The sequence below is a fragment of the Peromyscus californicus genome, unplaced genomic scaffold (genome assembly GCF_007827085.1).
Source record: "Peromyscus californicus insignis strain IS unplaced genomic scaffold, ASM782708v3 Scaffold_8__1_contigs__length_139910024, whole genome shotgun sequence".
In the NCBI taxonomy this organism is placed as follows: Eukaryota; Metazoa; Chordata; class Mammalia; order Rodentia; family Cricetidae; genus Peromyscus; species Peromyscus californicus.
In genome coordinates, this window is record NW_026294606.1 from 115,478,748 (window position 1) to 115,503,957 (window position 25,210).

Consider the following 25,210-nt stretch of genomic DNA (forward strand, 5'->3'; position numbering starts at 1 on the left):
CTATGTAAATATGTGTTGCATTTGTTTATGTTGCAGAACATTTAACTATGTAAAGGTGTGTTGCTGTTTTACCTTGACTGCCTGATTGTTCTAATAAAAGGCTGAGCAGCCAATCATGAGGGAGGAGGTATAGGCAGGACTTCTGGGCAGGGAGAGAAAGTAGGAGGAAGAATTTAGGCTCAAGGAAAGAAAAAAGAAAAAGAGATGCCAGGAGCCAGATAGACAGACAGACACAGAGGAAGCAGGAAAGTAGAACATATAAAGTGACATAAGGGTAAAAAGCCTCAAGACAAAATATAGATTAATAGAAACAGCTTAAATTAAGTTAAAAGAGCTAGTGCGACAAGACTAAGCTAAAGCTGAGTATTCATAATTAATAATAAGTCACCATGCTTTTATTTGGGAGCTGGTTGGCAGCCCAAAGAAAATTTCAACTACAGATTATATCAAATTCTTAGGAATGTGTGATGGTTGGAATAGGAATGGCCCCCATAGACTCATGTTTGAATGCTTGTCCCACAGAGAGTGGTACTATTAGGAGGTGTGGCCTAGTTGGAGTAAGTGTAACCTTGTTGGAGGAAGTGTGTCACTGAGGAAGCAGATTTTTGAGCAATCTCATATGCTCAAGCTATGCACAGTGTGGCTTACAATCTCGTTCTGCTGCCTACAAATCAAAATGTAAAACTCTCAACTCCTTCTCCAGCACCATTCTGCCTGCACATGGCCATGTCCTGCCATGATGCTAATGGACTAAACCTCTGAACTGTAAGCCAGCCCAAATTAAATGTTTTCCTTTATAAGAGTTGCCGTGGTCACGGTGTCTCTTCACAGCAATAGAAACCCTAACTAAGACAGGCTGGGAATGTAGATTAGTTAATAGAATGCTTCCCTAGCATTCAAAAGGCTCTGGGTTAGATCCCCAACACCGTATATGGTGGTTTGAACGAGAATGGTTTATCATAGGCTCATATACTTCAATGCTTGATCCCCAGTTAATTGAATTGTTCAGGAAGGATTAGGAGGTGTGGCCTTGTTGGAGGAAGTGTGTCATGGGGGTGGGCTTTAAGGTTTCAAAAGTCCACACCATCCCCACTTCGCTCTCTGCCTTGTGCTCGCAAATAAGAATGTAAGCTCTCAGCTACTGCTCCAGCACCATGCCTGCCTGCCTGCTGCCATGCTCCCTACCATGATGGGCAAAGACACACTTTCTGAAAACTCAAGTTCTCAGAAAACTCTTTCTTCTCTAAGTTGCCCCGGTCACTGTGACTTATCATAGCAATAGAAAAGTAACTAAGATACCTTTCAAAACCGAGTGTGGTAGCATATGCCTGTACTATCCGCCCTTGAAAGGTGCAGGCATAGGGGTCAAAAAGTCAAGGTCATCCCCAGGCCAGTCTGTGATTCAGGAGACTATCAGCAGTAGGGGTGGGGCAGGTTGAGAAAAGACAAGTTCAGGTTGTAAAAATACTGTTTTAGGTATTCAGGCAAAACATTTTAGAGAAGGTGGAATTTTCTTTTCCTATATGATATCAATCTAAAAATCTCACATGGAGCTGAGGGTATAGCTCAGTGGTAGAGCACTTGGTTCAATTCCCAGCAATGAAAAGGAAACTTAAAATCCAACACAATGACAATGTGTTACAATACCTCTTTAAAACTCTTTACATATAAAGCTTTTCTTAAGGCAGTGTGGGTAATTCATGCTGGGCTTAAGGATCAGACCATAGCGAGTGATAGTTGCCCATTTGCCTTGTAAGAATTAACAATTAAAATCTAGAATGAAAATCTGCAAGACTTCAGAAGGCTTATTTCAAGCGTCTGCAGAACAGCTCTTTTTGTGAGAGGATGAAACACTAAAACTAGGCTCCTTCAAACTCGCACACTGGGGGTAGGAAATGGTTATCCCAACAGATAGCGCCCCTTGGTGATGTGTCAATTACTAAGTGCATCCCAATCGTAAGGATTCCTGTAGATCATTTCACCAGGTGCCATTATCTACACGAAGGCTACCATCCCAGTGAAATCTCCATTTCCAAGCCTCAAGACTCTGTTTTTAGCACTCAAGGTTGCAAAGCAAACCACGATAATCATGAGAGGCTTCCCTGACTGAGTCCTTTCAGGGAAGGACTGTGTGTGTATCCATGCAATCCCTCTCCAACACCATAAAGAAAGAGACAATTTTGAACTTTCATGGTCTTGTTTCAAAAGCTGTTCTCAAAGTGGGCATAGTGGACCACACCAGTCATCCCACCACTCAGGCAGGAGGAGGATGAGTTTGAGGTTAGTCTGGGCGATAGACCAAGACTCTGTCTCAAAGTGTCAAGCATGGGGGATGTAGTTCAGTGGTAGAAGGCTTGCCTCTCATACATGAAGCCTGGGGTTCTATCCCCAGCACTGGAAAAAAAAAATAGAAAAGAAACAGGGTTGATATGCTCTGCTTTTTTCTGGCAAGGTAGGTAAGATGGAGAAAGAAACACATGACTGTGACTCTGAAATGTCTGGGAGAAGGGCTCAGAACACAGACTAGAGAGGAAGTTTCTACTTTTGATTTTACATTTAATGGTGTTTTTTAAAATCTCATAACTCCTTCTATGTAAAACAAGGGAGTGTTGGATTAAGTCCTTTGTAATCATTTTCTACAATCCTCTATTGAAGCATTATAATTTTTAATGTGCATTCTCCATACTCACTGGGTCTACTCACAAGCCACAAGGGGACATAGGGAACCTTTAATCCAAGACTTTCTACTAGGTAGATAGATAGACTTTCTGCTACATAGATAGATAGACAGCATCCTCGAGTCCCACACAGCAAGTGACAGAGCCAACAGAGGAGTTAAGCCCTCCTGACTTAGAATACATTTGACTAAGATTTCATTTCATGCTTATATACTAAAATCCATCATAGACTCTTTAAAAAAAAAAAAAAAAAAAAAAAAAAAACCTCTAAGCAGAGGCCAGGGGATATAGTTCAGGAAGAGGGCTTGTCTGGCATGTCTAAGGCCCTATTTCAAGCCCCAGAAAAAAGAATGAATGAGCGAATAAATAAATGAATTGAATTCTGAAAAGCTGTGCCTCGGGGGAAAAGTACCAAAATGTTGGGATGAAGAGGTGGCTTAGTGGGGAAAGGGCTTGCTGTCAAACCAGAGCACCTGGGTTTGGTCCCCAGGACCCACACGGTGGAAGGAGAGAACCAGCTCCTGAAATCTGTCCTCTGGTCTTCACCATGGCACCTTTATATTGTCCTAATTACATTTTATTGACTTTATGTGTTTCTGCATGCATGTGTCTTTGTGTGTGTACATAAAATGAATAAAATGAAATTTTAAGTTTTTTAAAGGTACCAAAATGAAAAAGTTCTAAGTAATTAACAGAATTTACAGTATTTAAGGAGACTCAAGAGAGATAGCACAAATCTTACCACAACATTTATATTTCTTGCGGGGTGGTGGTGCACGCCTTTAATCCCAGCATTCAGGAGGCAGAGGCAGGTGGATCTTTGTGAGTTCGAGGCCAGCCTGGTCTACAGAGAAAGATCCAGGAAAGGCACAAAGCTACACAGAGAAACCCTGTCTCAAAAAAAAAAATTATATTTCTTTAAGAAAAAAAAAAGTGAAGTGTGTGCTTGCCCCAAGAAGAAAAACTAGGTCCCAAGAGAGCAAGTGCATGGGGTTCAGTGATTCACAGTGGACTGCTCTGTTTAGCATGTGAGTGTCCATGTATGCTATGCACATGGTCATGCACATGTGTAGTCAGTAACATGTCAGCCATGGTGGAGAAAGAGATATGTGTGAATGGGCATAATCTTTGGCCTCCTGAGTACAGGCGGTCCCCATGCCACATGCCGCCCCTCATTTGGGAGATGCAGCCTTGCCCTCACCCACCCACCCACCCCCGAGTTCCCTGCATCCAACAAGTGAGTTTATTTGGCTTTGCAGGAATTAAGTTTTAAACCATTACTAGACAAATGGCTCTCAAAAGAGACAAGGAGCAGACAGTAGGGCTAGGCAGAGCATATTGTGTTGTTTGGGGGCTGGGGAGGTTGCTTGTTTGTGGGTTTGGTGCAGATTTGCGTATGTATGTGTATATGTACACACATTGCATGTGTATTCACAGGTGTGCACATACGTAGAGGAGTATATGAGGAGTTGACGTCGGGAGTCTTCCTCAATTGCTTTCTGCTTTATTGATTCAGGCAGGCTCTTGCTGAACCCACAGGTCACCAATTCCAGCTTGTCGACCAGCTCGTCACAGGGATCCCTCCTCTCTGCCTCCCAAGCGCTGTGACTACAGAGAGCTGCCATGCCTGCCCAGCTTTCATGTGTGTTCTGGGGGGTCTGAACTCTGGTCACGTGGTTGCATGGTGAGCACTTTATCCCCAGCCCCATCTTCAGGTTTTTGAAACAGGGTCTCATGTAACCCAAACCGGCCTTGAATTAGCAATGTGGCCAAGGCTGGCCTTGAACTCCTGATCCTCCCACCTCTGTCTCCCAAGCACTGGGATTTACGAGCATGTGCCACGACACAAGGCTCAGCTAAGCAGGCAGTGTGGAGAAGGTGTGCCCTGGTGGAAGCAGGCAGTGTGGAGAAGGTGTGCCCCAGTGGCTGCGTCTCACCATTTCCATTTCTGTGTTCCCTCAGGTGTGCTGGGATTTTTATGTTTTTACTTTTTGTGTTTTTAATATTTATCTGACTTCTCTTCATTTGACTTGTCCTGTGTAAACAGCAGCAGAGGGGCTGGGGCACAGGGAGGCTGAGTGTTTGCCCAGCACGCACAAAGCCCAGGGTTCAATACCCAGTCATAGTGGTTCAAACCTATAATCCTAGCACTCAGGAGACGGAAGCAGGAATATCGAAGTACAAGATCGTCCTTGGCTACGTGGCCAATCCGAGGCCACCCTAGGACACATAAAAAGGGAGAGGTGGCACTAAATGACCATATGCAGCCAAAGGGTTCTACGTTTTTATAATAGTAGTATTTGTCAGAGCTGGAGAGATGGCTCAGCAGTTAAGAACCTCTTGCAGAGGACCCAGGTTTGGTTCCCAGCACCCACCTGGTGGCTCACAACTATTCCTGACTCTTGATCTAGAGGAGCCTAGAACCCCCTCTTCTGACCTCTGTGGGCACCAGGCCCACATGAGGTACACATAGACACATGCAGGCAAAATATACATAGACGTAAACTAAAATAAAGAAATCTAAAATAAAATAATATTGTTAACCCGGGAAGAGGCCTCGGAGGATAAAGGTTCTTGCCACAGAACCTGCCTGTATAACTTCCAGGGACCCACATAACGGAAGGAGAGAATCAACTCCTCCGAGTTTTCCTGACTGCCACACACTCACCACGGCACATGCACAAGCACATGCACTAATTAATTTAAATATATGTGTCTTGGCTATCCTAAAACTCACTGTGTAGACCAGGCTGGCCTCAAACACATGGAAATCTGCCAGCCCTCTGCCTCCCAAGTGCTGGAATTAAAGGCATGCACCGCCATACCCGGCCTATGATTTTAAAATTTTTAAAGTCATATTGTCTTAGGGCTAGGAATATAAGAATGCTTACCCAGCACCTTCCAGGTTTGGTGTTCAATTTCCAGCATCACAAATAATGGAGGAAAATGAACAGTCACTTGAATATAGCTTCCATTCTTTCTTAAGAGTCGAGGGTGACCAGAAGGAGAGCTGCGCTCAGTGTGCAGCACTGCTGTACTCTACTGATGAATTCTTCATTAATCTCTTTACCCACGAGAAGGCAAATATAATGTGTGAAGAATAAACAAGCACCAGGCAGACGGGCAAGATCTGTGAACCCTGGGCAAAGGATTTCTCTTCTGAATCTCAAATTTTCTAAGTGTGAAATGAAAGCTAATGTCCCCTATCTTCAGAGTCACGAATCCTATATACACTACTCAAAGGCATCTCTCCTTAAGTGACCCAGAAGTCCCACAACTCAGATTGTCTGTACCGTCTTCTCCCTCTCTCCCTACAAATTTACATGGCTTCCCATGCTTTCTCTTCTTCCTTGGGTCCACACACACATCTGAGATACTGTTAAAGGTACAGTTTCTCTGCTTTCCTACCCATCCACCTTGATCCAGTCACCAAACCCTGGCATTAAAAAAGAAAAAAAAAAAATGTTACAGGGCTGGAGAGATGGCTCAGTGGTTAAGAGCACTGACTGCTCTTCCAGAGGCTCTAGATTGAATTCTCAGCACCCACAAGAAGGCTCACAACCATCTGTAACTCTAGTCCCAGGGGATCTGATACCCTCTTCTGGCCTCCAAAGGCACCAGACATGCATGTGGTCCACAGACAAAACACTCACACACATAAGAAATAAATAAATTTAAAGTTTTTTAAAGAATATTATCAGAAAAAGAAATATTACAAGCTCTTGCTTGAATGTGAAATATAAAATAATAAAATTCACAGAAGCAGGAAACAGGTCAGTGATGGCCAAGGGCAGAGAGGGACGTAGGTGATTTGTTTTTTCTTTCATTTCTCTTTTTCTTTGAAAACAAAACTGAACAAGCAAGCAAAAATCCAGAAGCAGACTTCTTTAGGTGTGGCTACAAATGCTTTGGGATCGGGAAGGAGACCCTGTAACAGAAGAGAAAAGCACCCCATGACGTCTTCCTATCTCCTATTCACTGAGGGAGACAGCCAGTACATCCAAGTGGCAGCCACATGCTCTTCACTTGGAAAAAAGAGGAACCAAAGACTTGAGAAATTTGAAAGGATTGGCGTGTGTGTGAGAGTGTGTAAAAGTCAATGCTATAAATCTAAACAGGGTCTATTTTTATGTTAGTTTTTTTCCCCCCTCCGGGAGCTGAGGACCAAACCCAGGGCCTTGCGCTTGCTAGGCAAGCACTCTACCACTGAGCTAAATCCCCAACCCGTTAGTTTGTTTTTAAAAGTTCTAAAGCAATAGGAAAACTCTGGTGGAGACCTGGTTAATTGCAGAAGAGGCCTTTGTAAAGAATACAAAATGTGCTGGGCCCCTTCTCCAGGCAGGCAGGACCTGTTCCCAATGCCTCCCTACCATGTCACCCTTCCCCAATTCTTTTAAAAAATAACCCCAACCCCACCCCATCACCCCACCCCACCCCCATCCCTACTCTTGTGATGTGACATTGATCCTTCTCCATCCCCTCTGGAGAGCTACTTGGTGTCCAGTTTGGCCACCTCCTGTACGTAGATGCTGATGCTCTCGCTGTCGAAGATCAGGAAATACACGTTCTTCAGAGAGGACGTGCTCCAGTTGTTGACATGGGCTGAGATAGCCTTGAGGGTCACCTGGGCTGCTATCTGTTTGGGACAGCAGTTTCTTCCACGGGGGTGGGGAAAGGTGGAAAGGTGACAGACTTAAGCTTCTTGTCCTCTGCTGCCGACAAGCAGGTTTTGATGGTCTCTCCCAGTTATTCTTCACATTTGTCAGAACCCAGTTGGGGGATGTGACAGTGGATGACAAATTTGGCTGCGAGTCCACCGAACTGGCTGTCAGCCACTTCAAGCAGCTTTCAAAGGGCTGTTGGGATTTGCAGAGCTCCCTTTCTTTACCCATCTATGTCTTCTTTGAGGTCGATTTCGGCTGCGGTCGGCTGGACCCCACCCTCGTGGAGCCAATACGGCTGACATTACTTTGGGTCAGGGATAGCTTTTGCCCCAAACCAAGGCTCTTCAAAGACAGGATGGTGAATGTAAGCATTACAGCTCAGATTTGGAAAGGTATCCTGGCAGTCGGGAGTCAGGGAATACCACAAAGTCACCGCAAGCCTAGCAACTTACAGCTCTGCTCCAGGAAAAGGTTTCCAATGCAAGTGCAACAGCTCTGCTCCTACAGGGGAGGGTTGTGGTGGCACTGTGTTCCCCAAAATATTGTGAACCCTAATAAACTTATCTGGGGTCAGACACAGAACAGCCACAATATTAAACACAGAAGTTAGGCAGTGGTAGCACACGCCTTTAATCCTAGCATTCCAGAGGCAGAAATCCATGTGTTCAAGGATACAGCTAAGCATGGTGACTCATGCCTTTAATCCCAGGGAGTGGTGGTAGAAAGTAGAAAGGTATATAAGGCGTGAGGACCAGAAACTAAAGGCGTTTGCCTGGTTAAGCATTTGGCTGGTTAAGCATTCAGGCTTCTAGCAGCAGTTCAGCTGAAAGCCATTGGGATGAGGACACAGAAGCTTCCAGTCTAAGGAAACAAGACCAGCTGAGGAATTGGCAAGGTGAGATAGCTGTGGCTTGTTCTGTCTCTCTGATCTACCAGCATTGACCCCAATAACTGGCCTCGGGTTTGATTTTATTAATAAGAACTTTTAAGACTCATGTTACAGAGGGTTTTCCCCCAGAAAAAGTGTTAGAAGTTCTTCTCTGCTCTGCTCTGCTCCAGCAAAAGTTGGTACAGCTGGGCTCTGCTCACATCACACAACAAACCTCACTCAAGAGATTTGTTGGGAAGGAAAAATCCAGGAGGGTGGGTGCCTCCGCTGAGAAGCAGCAAACTGAACCGGGTACCCGATCTTAGATAGCATTTCTTGGAGGCGGGGAGAGCTTTCCAGGGTGGCTTGGGATTGGTGGATTTTGATGGTCTGATTCTGGGGCAAGCTCAGAGATTGGTGACATTTTGAGCTCAGGGACCTCAGGGATTGGTGGGATTCTGCAGCCTGACTCTGTGGCAAGCTCAGGGCTTGGTGTGATTTCAAGTCAGGGTCAGGGTGTTTTTTCTTGGCCCTTTTCACCCTACGGTGAATCCTTCCCCTGGCTGGTCTTCCAAGGTGGAATTTGACGTTCTGCCTTTATCATTGTCATCTGGTTTGGGCATCTTGGATGTCCATGGCTTGGTGGCCTTGAATTTCTTACCCCGCTTCTTGCTTGATGCTGCCTTCCTCTTTTCTCTGTGGGTGGGAAGAGGATCGTTTCTGGCTTACCTTTGTTTCCTCGCTCTTTGGTCAGCAGTTCGGGGTGAATTCCAGGCAGGACACCCTCACTGGGGGTAGTTACTCCTTTCAGCAGCTGGTTGAGCTCCTCATCATTGGCAGTGGGCAGCAGGGTGTGTCTGGGGGTTGTCGGGTCCTTCTTGCTGTCCCTGGCAGAGGTTCCAGCCAATGCTAGGATTTCCACTGCCAGGCACTCAATGGTGGCTGCCATGTAGCTCCACGCTGATCTGGTACATGAACGTCCCTTTTTCTGGGTAATGCACCAACCGCCCTACTTGAAAGAAGACCTTGGCCGTGACTGACCGGGACAACCTGGACAATTTCTTCTTCCGGCTCCGGCCTGACATCTTGCCTCAGTTTCTCTCTTAGCTTGCTAACACGATGGCCTCCTGGCCCTTACACAGTAATTCAGAGGTTTAGTCCATTATCAGTTGTAGCAGGAAACATGGTGGCATGCCGGCAGACACGATGCTGGAGGCGTAGCTGAGAGTTCTACATCCAGATCGGCAGACAGCAGCAGGAAGAGCTTGGGTGGTGGTTCTTGAGGGTTAAAATTAAAGGTATGCACAGCTACACCTACATCTTAAACCCCCAAAAAATGTATTTTTATTATGGTACCAAGAGCCTGTGCATTGATAAGTACACACTCTTAACACTGAGCATACCCTCAACTCCAAGGGATTTAGTTATCTTTTACACTAGGAGCTCAACAACAGCCATGCTGGACTCAAACTAACAACCATTCATCTCTGTTTCCTGTGTGCTGAGAATACAGGTAGATGGGGAAGAGTCGGGAAATGCTGTCTTCTGGACTTGATATGACTGTGGTACTGTTATATAGGACTTCCCTCACAGCCAAACAACTGCTATCTTGAGGCATTTAGCTTTTCCCACTTGCTAGGCTGTGTGCATGCTCTCATGGAGGGGTGGGGAGTTCACGAAACCTTCAACTGAGCTACCTGAGGCTGGTCTTGAATTCAACTGGGCATGGAGATTTCATATAGAGGGATTCCATGAGATGACATTGCTGTGGATATCGCTCTGTATAAATAAACACTGATTGGCCGGTAGCCAGACAGGAAGTATAGGCAGGACTAACAGAGAGGAGAATTGAGGGAACAGGAAGGCGGAGAAGGAGATGGGCTGCAGCCGCCGCCAGGACAAGCAAGATGTAAGGTACTAGTAAGCCACAAGCCACGTGGCAAAGTATAGATTAATAAAAATGGGCTAAATATAAGAGTAAGAGCTAGACAATGATAGGCCTGAGCTAACGGCCAAGCAGTTTAAATAATGTAAGCGTCTGTGTGTTTATTTTTTAAGTGGGCTCAGGGACTGGCGGGACTTGGTGGGAGCTGGAGAGAAATTCTCCAGCTACACGACATGTGTCAGATATGTGGCCTGTCATCTGACTCAGAAGTGCTCGCTACATTTTAGCTCTGGCTCTTAGCTAGCTGCATCAGTGGTGAACACTCCTCAAAAAGGTCACTATCGAGTCCCTCATCCACCTAAGTGCAAGCCACTCACCCACTGAGCAAACTTCCTATCCTCTTGAGTCCAGGCTGGCATTGTGACGTTACTTCTCAATCAAATGTAGCAAAAGCGATGCCATGTCTGGCCCTCTCCTGAGAATCCCGCCAACTCACAATTGCTCTCTGGTAACGTTGTTTATCTCTCTGTAAAGGAAAATTGGACTACCTGGCTGTAGGAGCCACCGTGGGCTGCACCATGAGACACTACCTCAAAAATCTAAAGAGAAGCTGGATAAAGTAGTACAGGCCTAAAATCTGAGTACCTGGGAGGTAGAGACAGGAATTTAAGACCAGCTTCAGCTACATGGTGAGTTCCAGGATCCCTGCAGTATGTGAGACCTTGTCTTAAAAATAAAAAAAATAAAAATCTAAGAAAGGAATAACCTTAGGCTCCTTTTAGGATTTTGGTGTGGGGTGTTCTCCCAGGCTCATGTGTTCGAACACTTGGTCCCCGATGGTGGAACTGTTTTAGAAAGTAATGAAACCTTTTGTGAGGGGGCCATTGGTTGGTGGAGGTGGGTCCCTGGGAGCAGGCCTTTGAGGGTTCTATTCCAGCTCTTCCACTTCCTGCTCCGCCACGATGTAAATAAACAGTGCTTCAAGCTCATCGGGTCAGAGCGAGGCCAGCTGCCAGTCTCCCTGTCATGACGGAGCGGCAGCCCCGATACCTGAGTTAAAGCGAGCCCCCCTCACCTAAGTTCCTCCTTGCAGGTGTTTTGCCTCAGCAGCAAGGAAAGTGCCTAAAACACTACTGAAGTGATGGGACAACGAGACAGCGCGTGGGAAAACACTGAGATACGTGGGAAAACACTGAGATACGTGGGAAACGCTGAGACACGTGGGAAACGCTGAGATACGTGGGAAACACTGAGATACGTGGGAAAACACTGAGATACGTGGGGGAAACGCTGAGATATGTGGGAAACGCTGAGATACGTGGGAAAATGCTGGGATACGTGGGAAAACACTGAGATACGTGGGGGAAACGCTGAGATATGTGGGAAACGCTGAGATACGTGGGAAACGCTGAGATACGTGGGAACACTGAGATACGTGGGAAACGCTGAGATACGTGGGAAACGCTGAGATACGTGGGAAACGCTGAGATACGTGGGAACACTGAGATACGTGGGAAACGCTGAGACACGTGGGAAACGCCGAGATACGTGGGAAAATGCTGAGACACGTGGGGAAACACTGAGACACGTGGGAAACGCTGAGATACGTGGGAAACGCTGAGATACGTGGGAAACGCTGAGATACGTGGGAAACGCTGAGATACATGGGAAACGCTGAGATACGTGGGGAAATGCTGAGATACGTGGGAAATGCTGAGATACGTGGGAAACACCGAGATACGTGGGAAACGCTGAGACACGTGGGAAATGCTGAGATACGTGGGAAACGCTGAGACACGTGGGAAACGCTGAGACACGTGGGAAACGCTGAGATACGTGGGAAACGCTGAGACACATGGGAAACGCTGAGACACGTGGGGAAATGCTGAGATACGTGGGAAAATGCTGAGATACGTGGGGAAACGCTGAGATACGTGGGAAACGCTGAGATACGTGGGGAAACACTGAGATACGTGGGAAAATGCTGAGACACGTGGGGAAATGCTGAGATACGTGGGAAAATGCTGAGACACGTGGGGAAACACTGAGACAGGTGGAAGAAGCCCTACCAGTCTTCCAGTTGAACCCAACTGCAGCTGAACACATCTGCTTCGGAGACCACAATGCATGAGCTGGGGTTGTAACTTAGCTGGTGGAGTACTCGTGTAGCATTCACGAGGCTCTGGGTTCTGTCTCCAGCATCACATGAGCTGGGTGTAATGGTGTATGCCTGTAATCCCAGCACCCAGGAGATGGAGGCAGGAGAACCAGAAGTTCAAGGTCATCCTCAGCCACAAAATGAGGTTATGCCCAGCCTGGGGTATATGAAGCACTCCTTTAAAATGGAAGGAGAGGCCGGGCGGTGGTGGCGCACGCCTTTAATCCCAGCACTCGGGAGGCAGAGGCCGGCGGATCTCTGTGAGTTCGAGGCCAGCCTGGGCTACCAAGTGAGTTCCAGGAAAGGCGCAAAGCTACACAGAGAAACCCTGTCTCGAAAAACCAAAAAAAAAAAAAAAATAAAAAAATAAAATAAAATAAAATAAAATGGAAGGAGAGAGACTGTGGTGGTTTGAATAGGAATGGCCCCCATAGACTCATGTGTTTGAATGCTTGTCCCATAGGGAGTGGCACTATTAGGAGGTGTGGCCTTGTTGGAGGAAGTGTGTCACTGTGGGGGTGGGCTTTGAGGTCTCATATGCTCAAGCTAAGCCTAGTGGCACAGTCTCCTTCTGCTGCCTGTGGACTAAGATGCAGAACTCTCAGCTCCTTCTCCAGCACCATGTCCGCCTGCACACTGCCATGCTTCCCACCATGACGATATGGACTAAACCTCTGAAACTGGAAGCCAGCCCCCATCAAATGTTTTCCTTTATAAGCATTACCATTGTCTGGGTATCTCTTCACAACAATAGAATCCTAACTAAGACAGAGACCATGTAAGAAAATCAGAAGAGCCGGACGGTGGTGGAATGCACCTTTGATCCCAGCACTTGGGAGGCAGAGGCAGACGGATCTCTGTGAGTTTGGGGTCAGCCTGATCTACAGAACGAGTTCCAGGACAGCTAGGGCTACACAGAGATATCTGACTTGAAGAAAGAAAAAAGAAAGAATATCATAAGAGCCTCTCAACTAAACCTTAAAAGGCCCACACATCTGTGGGGAGTCATTAACTGCCGTACAGATATCTAAATATCTACTTTCTTTCCTATAAAGCCATGAGCTCCTTTAAGACAAACATTACATCAAATTGTTCTATTACCAGGCTCTGAATATATTTATACATCAGTGCATTAGTGGAGCTGAGCTTATGGGTGAAACATGAACACAAAGCTATTGAATAAATGCTCTCCTGTCTCCATATAAGAATACCAAACACACCAAATTGAGGTCCAGTGCAGGAAAACATTAGCATAACAACATGAGCAAGGAGACTCCTTCTTTGCGAAGTCAGAACTGAACATCTTGAATCCGTTATATCCCGCAAACTATTCTTGCTGCCTGTCAACTTCTAAGACAGAGATAGCCCGGGTGACGTGAAACGGGAAGTGGAGAATTTGGATCAGGTTGAGAACGCAGAGGGAGACAGCTGGGTGATAAAAGCAGGATGGAGTTTACATCTCCCTCCCCTTCACCCGGTGATGCTGCTCACCATCTGCCTTGGCTATGTCACGCTGGGTCTGTCAGCATCCGAAGAGCAACCTTATGTCACTCCTGTGGAGTGACAGCAAGTGTGCCACCTCTTAAGATCGTGCCTTATCTGTTAGAACCAAGCTCGGTCCCTTTAAGCCTTTGGCCCATGTTCACATCAGAAAGCCTTAAAAGAAAACATCTCTGGCTATTTTTACTCCTTCTCAAAGCCACGTCCTGGACCACCTCCCTCTTACTTTGATTTTTCACATCTCTGCTGTTTAGAATCTTTCATGTGCATCCACGGGCTCCAGATAGGGTTGCCCTAGTAAGGGTCAGATGTGGTCATCAATTTTCACTCTGCCTTTTTTCTATCATGTGAGAAGTCGCGTCCTCCCTGGGAACTGGATTTCTAAAGCCCATGCATTCCCTCTACCGGTCCTTGTTGTACTTCCCTGACTGCGCTAAATTCTTGTTCCTCATTGGATTTGAGTTGCTTGCTTGGTTGGTTGGTTGGTTTGGTGGGGTAGGTCTTTATTTGCGGGGTCCCAGCAGCCCCAGCCATGTTGCCCATGATGGGGATGGGCAGTCCCATACAGGGGAGCAGGCAGGGGCCCCCTCCACCAAGAAGTCAGAGCTTGCCCTGGCCTCTCCCTCCTGGCCAAGGACAAGGCCCCACTCCCCCACTCCACAGGGTTATAGTGACATGCTTAAAAGGGGAAGGAAAAAATCAAACAACAGAAACCCCTAAGGAACGGATTCTCTGCATAGAAACCTCGTTTAGTTTAAACTAGAAACAGGGGTGCTGTGGGCGGCTTGCTTCTTCCAGGAGGGCTTTCTGCAAGGTGAGCCTCTGTCTTCAGCCGGGTTGGGATAGGAGGTCGGGGGTGGGTAGGCTCAGGTCGGGTGAGATGGGACAGATGGGACAGGGAGTGGAGGTAGAGGCTTGGCTGGGGTCAGGCGCTTCCCCAACACCACCCCCGCCCCCCGCCCCGGCCCCACTCCGCTATTCAGGTGGCGTTCCTCTGGCATACATTCTTGTTCTTTTCATTCATGTGATGCCCGCTGCCCTTCAGTGGGGCAGCACCAGGGTCATCCCCGTCCAGGTTCTGGTCGGGCTTCCATCCTTCTCATAAATGAAGATGATAGTGACCAACACCAGGACCTCAGCCTCGATGCCCAGGAAGGGCCAGAGGGAGGCCAGGCAACTTAGCACACAGTGTCATCCGCTCCTGGACAGTGCCCTGGGAATTGGTGGTGTTACACATGTAGGTGCCAGGGTCACGATCTGTGTCGAGGTTGCTGACGGTCAGCTCAGATCTCTCAGCGGTGGATACCACGACGTACTTGCTCTCAGAGCCATTGATGATCAGCTGGTTCCCCAGAGTCAGAGGTCTTAAACCAGTTCACTGAGGGACAGGAGGGTGGAATGAATCGCATTTGCAGACCAGTCTCACCTTCTCTCCCTCACTGGAATGCTCCCACTTCTTTCCGACCTTGATCCGAGGTGGCCCTTCCACATGGATGTCGCCCATGCCCGCGGGCTCAGGAAGGAAGATGAAGGAATATTCCCCAGAGCGGTCATCTGTGTCCACCGTGTCCTGCGTCTGCAGGTCAGGTAGCATGTCCTCTTGCGGTACCTTGCCACCTCTCCTCCAGTGGTGGCCAATGATGTCGACGCCACCGCTGTTCAGAGAGCAGGGAAGGTGTGTCCTGGGGCCAGTCATTGCTCATGCAGGTTACTATGGTGCCTGCCGCTGCGCAGGCGCCTTAGCCACCCAGGAGCTCGAAGCCCAGCGCCGCCGCCCTGTCACCTCTGTTTGTTTTTTTTTTTTTTTTAAGATTTATATGTTACATATGGGTGGGTCTCACTGTGTAGCCCTGACTGGTCTGGAACTCGCTGTGTAGACCAGTTGGCCTCACACTTAGAGAGATCCTCCTGCCTCTGCTTCCCAAGTGCTGGGATTAAGGGTGTGCTGCACTGTGATGACTGGCTAAGGTTTTTTGTTTTTTTGGGTTTGTTTTTGTTTTGTTTTTTTTTGCTTTTTTAATGTGTGAGTGTGTGTGTGTGTGTGTGTGTGTGTGTGTGTGTGTGTGTGTGAATGCAAGTAGCCTCAGAGGCCAGAAAGGGCATTGGGTCCCCGGGAGCCGGAGTTACTAGTGGTTGTGAGCTGCCCAATGTGGGTGCTGAGAATCAAATTCAGGCCCTCTGCAAAAGCAGCATCTGCTCCTCACCACTGAGACGTCCCTCCCGGCCTTGTTCCCGATTTTAACTATGGCAACTGTTTACTGCGTCTTAACTGTCTTTCTCACATCATCAGTTAGTTCCTAGCCCCTCAAATATGTGACAAAATGCAGTCACTGTAGCCGAGGACTTAATGCTCTAGTCAGAAAAGAGACAGAAAAACTGACAGAAACTTAACAACACTGTGTTAAGTTTGCTGTGTGCTGCAGAGCGCCTCCTTGTGGATCGAGCTGGGAAGTGACAAATGCTTCAAAGACAAGAAAGAAGCAATGACGCCAGATCTTTGCGCTGAAGGTGTAGTCATGAAAACAGGCAAATCCACCAGGCATGGTGGTGCGTACCTTAATCCTGGCACTCCAGTGAGGCAGAGGCAGGAAGATCTCAGAGTTCCAGGCCAGCCTGGTCTACAGAATGAGTTCCAGGGCTACTCAGAGAAATCCTGTCTCAAAAGAGAAAGAGAAGAGATAAATTCACTGTTACTACTGGAAACTTTAATCTCTCTCTCTCTCTCTCTCTCTCTCTCTCTCTCTCTCTCTCTCTCTCTCTCTCTCTCTCTCTCTCTCTCTCTCTCTCTCTCTCTCTCTAACTTATCGAACAAGTGGACGGGAAATCATCAAAAATATGGGCCAGTTGAGCAACCACCGATTGATTAACTTAACCTCACGCAATACTCAAGCCAACAAGAGCAGGATAATGTTCTCCAGTGCACACAGGATGGGTACCAAAACAAAAGTCTCAGCAATCAATCGAATCTCAATTATATGAAAAGGATTTTACTCATATAATGCTCTGACTAGAAAGAAATTAAATCAGAAATCAGCAATAGAAGGAGGGAGAGGTGGCTCAGTAGTTAAAGAGCACTTGTTTCTCTTCCAGAGGGACTGAGTTTGGTTCCCAGCACCCACATGCTGGCTCACAGCCAAGCATCTTCTTATGCATGGACAAACATAGAAAAATGCCTAAAATTTTTTAAGTTTTTTTAAAATATATTTTAAATATAAATAACATAAAATTCAAAAAGAAATGAAAAACATCCTTATAAGACACAAATTACCAAAGTTCATTAAGGAAAAAGTAGATAACCTAAAAAGCCCTGTCTGAGAAGCGAATTGAAACTGCAATTAAAAGGCGCCCACAGATGTTAAGGTTGGAGAAAAGAGGCTTTTCGGTAAGCGGGGCTGAGAACTTTGGATATCCGAGCGTGGAAGAATTAGACTACACCTCCCTCTCTCGGGAGTTACAAAAATCAACTTGAGGTGGATCAAAGACTTAAGTGAAACTTGAAACTACTGGGAGGAAATGGACAGAGGCCACCGGACACAGGAATGGCTGTGGGATTTTTAGACATGACCTCAAAAGCTCAGGCAACAGAAACAGATGTGGGATGACATCCACCTTAAAAGCTTCTGCACAGGGCTGGAGAGATGGCTCAGCGGTTAAAGCACTGGCTGCTCTTCTGGAAGACCCGGTGTTCAATTCCCAGCACCCACATGACAGCCCACAAGTATCTGTAACTCCAGTTCCAGGTGACCAACCCCCTCTTCTGGCCTCCATGGGCACCAGGAATACACATAGTGTAAAGATATGCATGTAGGCAAAACACCCATACACATAAAAATGAATGTTGAGAGGGAGTTAATAGAGCTGCCATCTACATCAGTATTGAGGCACCTTAGAAAATTAAAAACAAGCTGGGCATAGTAGCACATGCCTTTAATCCTAGCACTTGAGAGGCAAAGACAGGCCAGCCTCTTCTCCCCAGTGAGTTCCAGGACAGCCAGAGATACACAGTGAGATCCTGTCAAGAAAGAAAGAACTAAAATTAGAAATATCATGTGATTCAGCAATTCCTCTACTGGGTATACAGTGAAAGGGCCATGAGATGAAGAAAGGATGTTGAAGAGACATCCATGTCCATCGCATCCCTATTCACAACAGCCGAGACACAGAAGCAACATAAGTGTCCGTGAACTGATGGAAGGGTAAATGCATGCACAGCCGCACACTCTCCATCCAGAAAAAAAGATGAAACTCCATTCCTTATGACAGCATCGGCGCAACTGATGACCATCAGGTTAAGAGAGATAGGCCAGGCATGAAAAGACACATACCATCCACTCTCACATGGTTATAAGAAAAACGTCCTTACAAAGTGGAGAGCAGGATAGTGGTTACCAGAAGTTGGAAAGAAGGGAGGAGGGGAAAGGGAGGAGAGGAAAGGGAGGAAGGAAAGGGAGGAGGGAAAGGGGGGAGGGGAAAGGGAGGAGGGGAAAGGGAGGAGGGGAAGGGAGGATGGGAAAGGGAGGAGGGGAAAGGGAGGAGGGGAAATGGAGGAGGGAAAGGGAGGAGGAGAAAGATTGATCTATGGGCACTAAGTTACAAGATCAAGGACTTTTGATACGCTACCAATAACACCTATCTCAGGAAGCTTGAAGATGTGATTTTTATTGTTTTCTCCTGTGTTGGTTAGTTTTTGAGTTTGTATTGTTGTTGTTGTTGTTGTTGGTGGTGGTGGTGGTGGTGGTGGTGGTGGTGGTGGTGGTGGTGGTGGTTTTTTGGGGGTTTTTTGTTTTGTTTTGTTTGTTTGGGTTTTTTTTTTCAACTTGACAGGAGTTTGAGTAATATGGGAAGAGCGGAACTCAGTTAAGAAAACAACTCCGCTGGGCGGTGGTGGCACACGCCTTTAATCCCAGCACTCGGGAGGCAGAGCCAGGCGGATCTCTGTGAGTTCGAGGCCAGCCTGGTCTACAGCGCAAGATCCAGGAAAGGCGCAAAGCTACACAGAGAAACCCTGTCTCGAAAAAAAAAAAAAAAAAAAGAAAAGAAAACATCTCCATAGCTGAGACCGTAGCACATGATAGAGCACTTGCCTAGCATACAGAAGGTGCTAGATTCAATTCCTCACTACCAGAAAAATGCTTAACCATTTGCCAGGCAGTGGTGGCACACACCTTTAATCCCAGAACTCAGGAGGCAGAGGTTGACAGTTCTCTGTGAGTTCAAGGCCAGCCTGGTCTACAGAGTGAGTTCCAGAACAGCCCGAACTACACAGAGAAACCCTATCTCAAAAAAAACCAAAATGATGATGATGATGATGATGATGATGATGATTTACAATTTAAATTTTTAGCTTATTCACAAATTTATGCAACTATCACCACAATTAACTTAAGACATACAATGTTGGAGGTTAACCTGACCTGCAGGACTGCCTGACATCCCTGCTGAGAAAGTTAGGTGAAAAGCCTGGAGTCCTTGTAGGGTGCAACCTGAAACATGACCACCAGATGGCAGCCTCGGCCTACAGACGCTACAAACCTCTGAAGAAGCCTGCAGACAAGTTTTAAAAAGGCTAAAAGGTTCCCTAAGACCCACCTCCTGGGTATAGGGGTAGCGTTTGGTACAGAGAGCATCTCCTGGCAGAGCTAGCCTTCTCCACCCACTACAGCCAGCTGTACACATTTCTATCCCCATTCACTTAGAAATGCTGTTAGTTGTAAAGCTTCGTTAAGGTTTATTTTTTAATTATATGGGTGCCCTCAGAAACCAGAAGAGGGCATCAGATCCCCAAGGACTAGGGTTACAAAAGGTTGTGACATGACTAACGTGGGTGTTGAGAGCAGAATTCCTGTCCTCTGCAAGGGCAGCAAGCAGTGTGCTATGTCTCCAGCCCCTATGATACACTATGTAGGTATACAAGTCTGGCTCTCTGTTTTGGTACTGAGGATCTAAGCCAGGGTCTCATGCATTCTTAGCAGCTTCTCTGACACTGAACTACAACCTCAGTTCCAAGAGTTGCTATTTCAAGTACACACACACACACACACACACACACACACACACACACACACCACCCTAGGCAAGCTGTCCTTGCAGAAAAAAGGCCAAGGACTGCCAAATCCCAAGGCACACTGGCCCTCCCTGTCACTTACCTCTACACATAGAAGTAACCTGGTGTGATGGTACACACCTATAGTCCCAGCTACTCTAGGAGGCTGAGACAGAAAGATCACAAGTTCAAAACCAGCCTGGACAGCAAGACCCTGTCTCAGAATAAAATCTGGTGGTCATGTTTCAGGTTGCACCCTACAAGGACTCCAGGCTTTTCACCTAACTTTCTCAGCAGGGATGTCAGGCAGTCCTGCAGGTCAGGTTAACCTCCAACATTGTATGTCTTAAGTTAATTGTGGTGATAGTTGCATAAATTTGTGAATAAGCTAAAAATTTAAATTGTAAATCATCATCATCATCATCATCATCATCATCATCATTTTGGTTTTTTTTGAGATAGGGTTTCTCTGTGTAGTTCGGGCTGTTCTGGAACATCATAACCAGGTCATGAGTCCATGCAGCTCACTCTTTCTGTCTTCTCCTCTCCTCTCCTTCCCCCTCCCTTTTTCTCTCTGAGCAGAGAGTTAAGAAGCCACACTGTGCTGTGGCTTTACAGCCTTAATTATGGTCCTACCCCTTACCTGGCTCCTCCATATTCCTCTTCACATCAGGAGATCTTAACTAAATCACATGGCGGGGAATCTTCTCACCACCCCATAGGAGGATTTAAAAGTTAGAGGTTTTCCTTTATTCAGAAGATTTCTCTGGCGGCTCCTCCTCCGGGGCTCCCATCATCATCCGGTCCATAGCAGCGCTCTTGATCTCTCTCAACTATTCCTCTTGGTTATATTCCTCTCCGAGTCTTAAAGGGAAATCTCTCGCCCCTTTAAAGCCCCACCACGCTGTCTCTGGCAGGATGCACTTTCCCCTATAATGCTCTCCCACCTTAAAGTTCAATCAGGATTCCTGTGGTCCTGACACCCTCTCTCCTACTAAGACTCACTCTTGAAGGGTCGTTTCAGGTCAGCCCCTCTCTCCTGATCCAACCACCACCACTCTCTTACTTCTAACTGTTTCTCATCCTCCGGAAATAGGATGAGTTTGTTACAAATCAGAGGGGAACAGGAGGTTACTTTGTAAAGAGCTGCCGGGACATTACCTTCAGAGTGAACTACAGTAGGAGAGAGCCCTGTGAGGTGGTGAGCGGGCTGGGGAGGACAGAACGTCTTAGGAACATCAGCGTGAACACCACACCAGAGGACCTTAATGAGGACAGAGCTTGACGGTGGGAGAGCGGGAGGGAAGTCACTATGCACAGTGTGATGGGGAGTCCTGACGGAAAAGTCTTAAGACCCCCTAAACAAAGGGGGTTTTCTGCTTTTATAGTTTAGAGGGTTAGTGGTAAATTCAACCTCACGTGATTTAGTCTGGCTTAGCCAATATAACGGGGAGCCAGGTTCTGGGTAGGTCATAAACAGGTCTTGCAGCTTGAAGGGGGAGTTAGCACTGGTGACCTCTTCACTCTCAGGGGGCGGAAGGGGGAGGGGGGGAACAACCGATTTCTGGAGATGTGAAGGGTAGCTAGACAGTCTGAGATCAACCACAGTTGCACTAAACAAAGAAATGGCAGCCGGGCGGTGGTGGCGCACGCCTTTAGTGCCAGCACTTGGGAGGCAGAGCCAGGCGGACCTCTGTGAATTCGAGGCCAGCCTGGGCTACAGAGCGAGATCCAGGACAGGCACCAGAAATACACAGAGAAACCCTGTCTCAAAAAAAAAAAATTGCCAAATAGATGTTTTTCACCAGAGATAAGTCTGTTTAAAATGGAATGTGTAATGGAATTCTAGATACTATGTCTTACTGAAAAACGTTCCCTCCCAAGGTAGTCAGCCTGACAAGGGCCCAAATTTCCTGAACTCCCCCACCACCTTCTTTGTACCACTTAGCCAATCACATCAGATCATGCAGTTGATATTAAAGGAACAACATCCCCACCCCCTACCCCATCCCCAAAAATAGCTAAGGCCCTAACTGACCTCATAGCTCCAGGAAGCAGCTATTTGGGAACTGAAGATGAAAAGCAGCTGCCCCATCACCACCAACACACACACACACACACACACACACACACACACACACACACACACACACACACACAGTGATACAAGGAGAGCACAGACCCTGCACCTCAAAACACCTTATCTAAGGAAAACAGCCAACTCCCCCCATCTGCCCCCATGGGAACCCTCTCCCTTCTCTTCCCTTGGCTATGAAAACCACCCGCTGAAAGCCTGGAACCCGCACTCCAGCTCTGGTCGGTGTGTTATTTGGTCCTGCACCCTGATCACACTGCGACCCGATCTTGACGTACCACCTCTCACATTAAATAAAGCCCTCATTCTTTATTTCTTCCTGCAAACTTAATTCTTACAGAGATCCCACCCATGGGATGAGACACAGTCACCACCCACACCAGGGATAAAAGGCAGAGGCCGTTCTGGCTGAGTGTGTGTTCGCTAGGCCAGCGTAGGCTCTGGTGCACCCTTTTTGCAAAAAGAAATTGTCTTGCGAGTTACTATCGCTTTTGTTCCTATGCTCCTCTGGGCAACACTGAGGGCTTTCTTTGCCCACACAGGTGCTGCCTAAGGGGCAATGTAAGTGCCTCACAGCACAGACATTCCTCAAGTTCTATTCCATAAATTGAAATGTGTGTTCTTAGTCTACACTCAGACACAGAGTTGGAGAGATGGTGCCGTGGTTCAAAGCACTGGCTGCTCTTACAGACATCCTAAGTTTGATTCCCAGAACCCAGATGGCAGCTCACACCCATCTAGAGCTCCAGCTCCAGGGGATCTGATACCCTACTCTCAGTTCTGCAGGCATGTGGTGCACAGGCATACATGCAAGCAGAACCCTCATACACCGAAGATAAAATAGTGAACGGACAGAAAAGGAAACTCTGACCTAGATGTTGTTTTTTTATAAATGTGACCATCGTCCTATCAGCAAATCGGTGTGTGCTTGCATTGCATTAATAAAAGAATAAAGTTCTTTAAAGGTGAACTGTGCATTCTTAGTTTGAAGGAATGCTGTGGTATAGCAATTCCCTCCAGGAGGGAGGGGAAGGCTCACAGGAAGTAAACAAACCTCCACATCCTGAAAGATGAAAATTTGCAAGATTCGGAGGGCCCCTCCCCATACACAAGGCTAGGAGAAGAGGTGACTGACCAGTTCCGCTCCAGGCAGAGATGTCTCAACTGTGGGGCTGCCCACAGGTTGTGCCCAAAGCTCCAGGGTCACTGTTTTCACTGAGTCCTCACCTGTGACAGGGTGGGCTCTGCAGCTGCCCTGGAGTCATTCCTGCCCCTGTAATAGCCTCTCACCCAAATTCCTGTTAGTGACCCCAATAAAAACTCATTGATCACCAAGTTTGGACCCTTCTAGAATGAGTAGAAATGGGGGGGGTGCATCTCCCCAGGAAAAGTCTCTCATACAAACTCTGATGGAGAATTCCTTATTGACTTTAGTTACTTCTGGCCATAGGGCCATTACCATCAGCAAATCAATATGGGCTTAAGTTTCACTAACGAAAGGTCAAAGTTCGAACAGGGTCTCATGAGACTGTCCAGGCTGGACTTAAACTCACCATGCCACCCAGGCAGGCCTTGAATTTTCAGTCCTCCTGCCTCAACATTCAGAGTAGCTGGAATTACCGGAGTGTACTGCACTTGGCCTATGGTGGCATTTTTTTTTTTCAAGAAAGGGTCTTATTATGTAACCCTGGGATTGCCTGAAATCTTTGTAGATGAGGCTAGCCTCAAACTCACAAAGATCCACCTGCTTCTACCTCCTAAGTAACAGGATTAAAGGTATGCCCCACTGTGCCCAGCTTTTTTATGACATTTAAGATAGGTTTTATCAATGGAAGGAAAGAGGTTAGAATGATCAGGGGTCCCGACCAAACACACCCAGGCTCTCAGCTATGTCCTATTCCATAAGCTTAAGAAGAGATGGCTTTAGTAAATTTGGTGCCTGGTCCCAAGTCTATAGGCTATTCTTTCTGGCTTAGTGATCCAATGAAAGCCTGTGAATAGAAGGTTCACAGACAGATTTATGTGGTTGTAAGGAAAAGCACTACCAAATCCAGTTCTGCCTCACAATGCAATCTGTGGTGAGAATATCATTGAGATTTTGATGGCCCCATGAGATATGTAAGAAGGAAAACACTTGCATAGACATGATGCACTGGACCAGATTCTGAATGTACAATGTTGCTCGGCATGGGCTCTGTCCCTACCTCCACAGGCCTTCATGGTAAAAACAGACCGGACATACAGGAAGTTGCATAATAAAGTATGAAGTGAACTAGTGCAAGAAGAGTGCACTGACCCATGTCCTGTTGCTGTGACATGGTTTCCAGGTTTCAATGCATGGCGGCAGCAGGAAGAGAAGTGTAGCTCATTGCCACCACCTGTAGTGGTTTGAGGAATTCACTTAGTGTGTTAGAGACCTCAACTGAGATAAAGCTACATCTTTGGCTGCAACACAGAAAGGAATTTCAGGATAAGCCAGTGTAAAGCACAGTTGGAGTTTATTTTAAAGAAAAAGAAAGGCGCTCAGGAGGTGCTAGGGAAATACCTTAACAGGTAACATACCTGCTGTGCAAGCAGAGGACGTGAGTTCAGATCCCCAACGCCACGTGGAAGCCATGCACAGTGACACAGTGGCTCACCTATAAACTAGTGGTGGGAGGGCAGAGACAGGTGCGTCCCCTGAGTTCCCTAGCCAGCCAGTCTAGCTTCATACTCAGTGAGAAAACCTGCCTCAAAAATTCAGAGCACCCCTTTAATCCCAGCACTCAGGAGGCAGAGCCAGGTGGATCTCTGTGAGTTCGAGGCCAGCCTGGTCTACAGAGCGAGTTCCAGGACAGGCACCAAAACTACACAGAGAAACCCTGTCTCAAAAAAACCAAAAAACAAACAAAAAAAATAATTCAGGTGGAGAGCAATAGAAAAAGATAGCCAACCTTTTCCTCTGGCCTCCCACACAGATGCAAGCATACACATACACCACACCAAAGAGGAGGAGGAGGGAGAGGAGGCAGGAAGGTAAACACATTTCGCACATACCCTGTTTTTGCTGGCTCCTGAAATTACATCTGTGAGGTGGTTTTTGGTTTTGTTTTTCTTGTTTTGTTTTTTGTTTGTGTTTGGCTTCATTTTTCAAGACAGGGTTTCTCTGTGTAGCTTTGACTATCCTAGAACTCACTTTGTAGACCAGGCTGACCTCGAACTCAAAGATCCACCTGCCTCTACCTCCAGAGTGCTGGGATTAAAGGCATGCACCACCACCACCCAGCCCATCTGTAGGGTTGTTAAGAAACCTTAAAGAGCCGGGTGGTGGTGGTGCATG

At 46.9% G+C, this 25,210-nt stretch overlaps 2 pseudogenes; both read right to left on the bottom strand.

Moving 5' to 3' along the window:
• Positions 1 to 7,167: 7,167 nt before the first annotated feature.
• On the bottom strand, positions 7,168 to 9,295 carry LOC128104782 (core histone macro-H2A.2-like; annotated as a pseudogene).
• Positions 9,296 to 14,732: 5,437 nt separating this feature from the next.
• LOC128104585 (basigin-like) lies at positions 14,733 to 23,156 on the bottom strand (annotated as a pseudogene).
• Between the last annotated feature and the right edge of the window lie 2,054 nt (positions 23,157 to 25,210).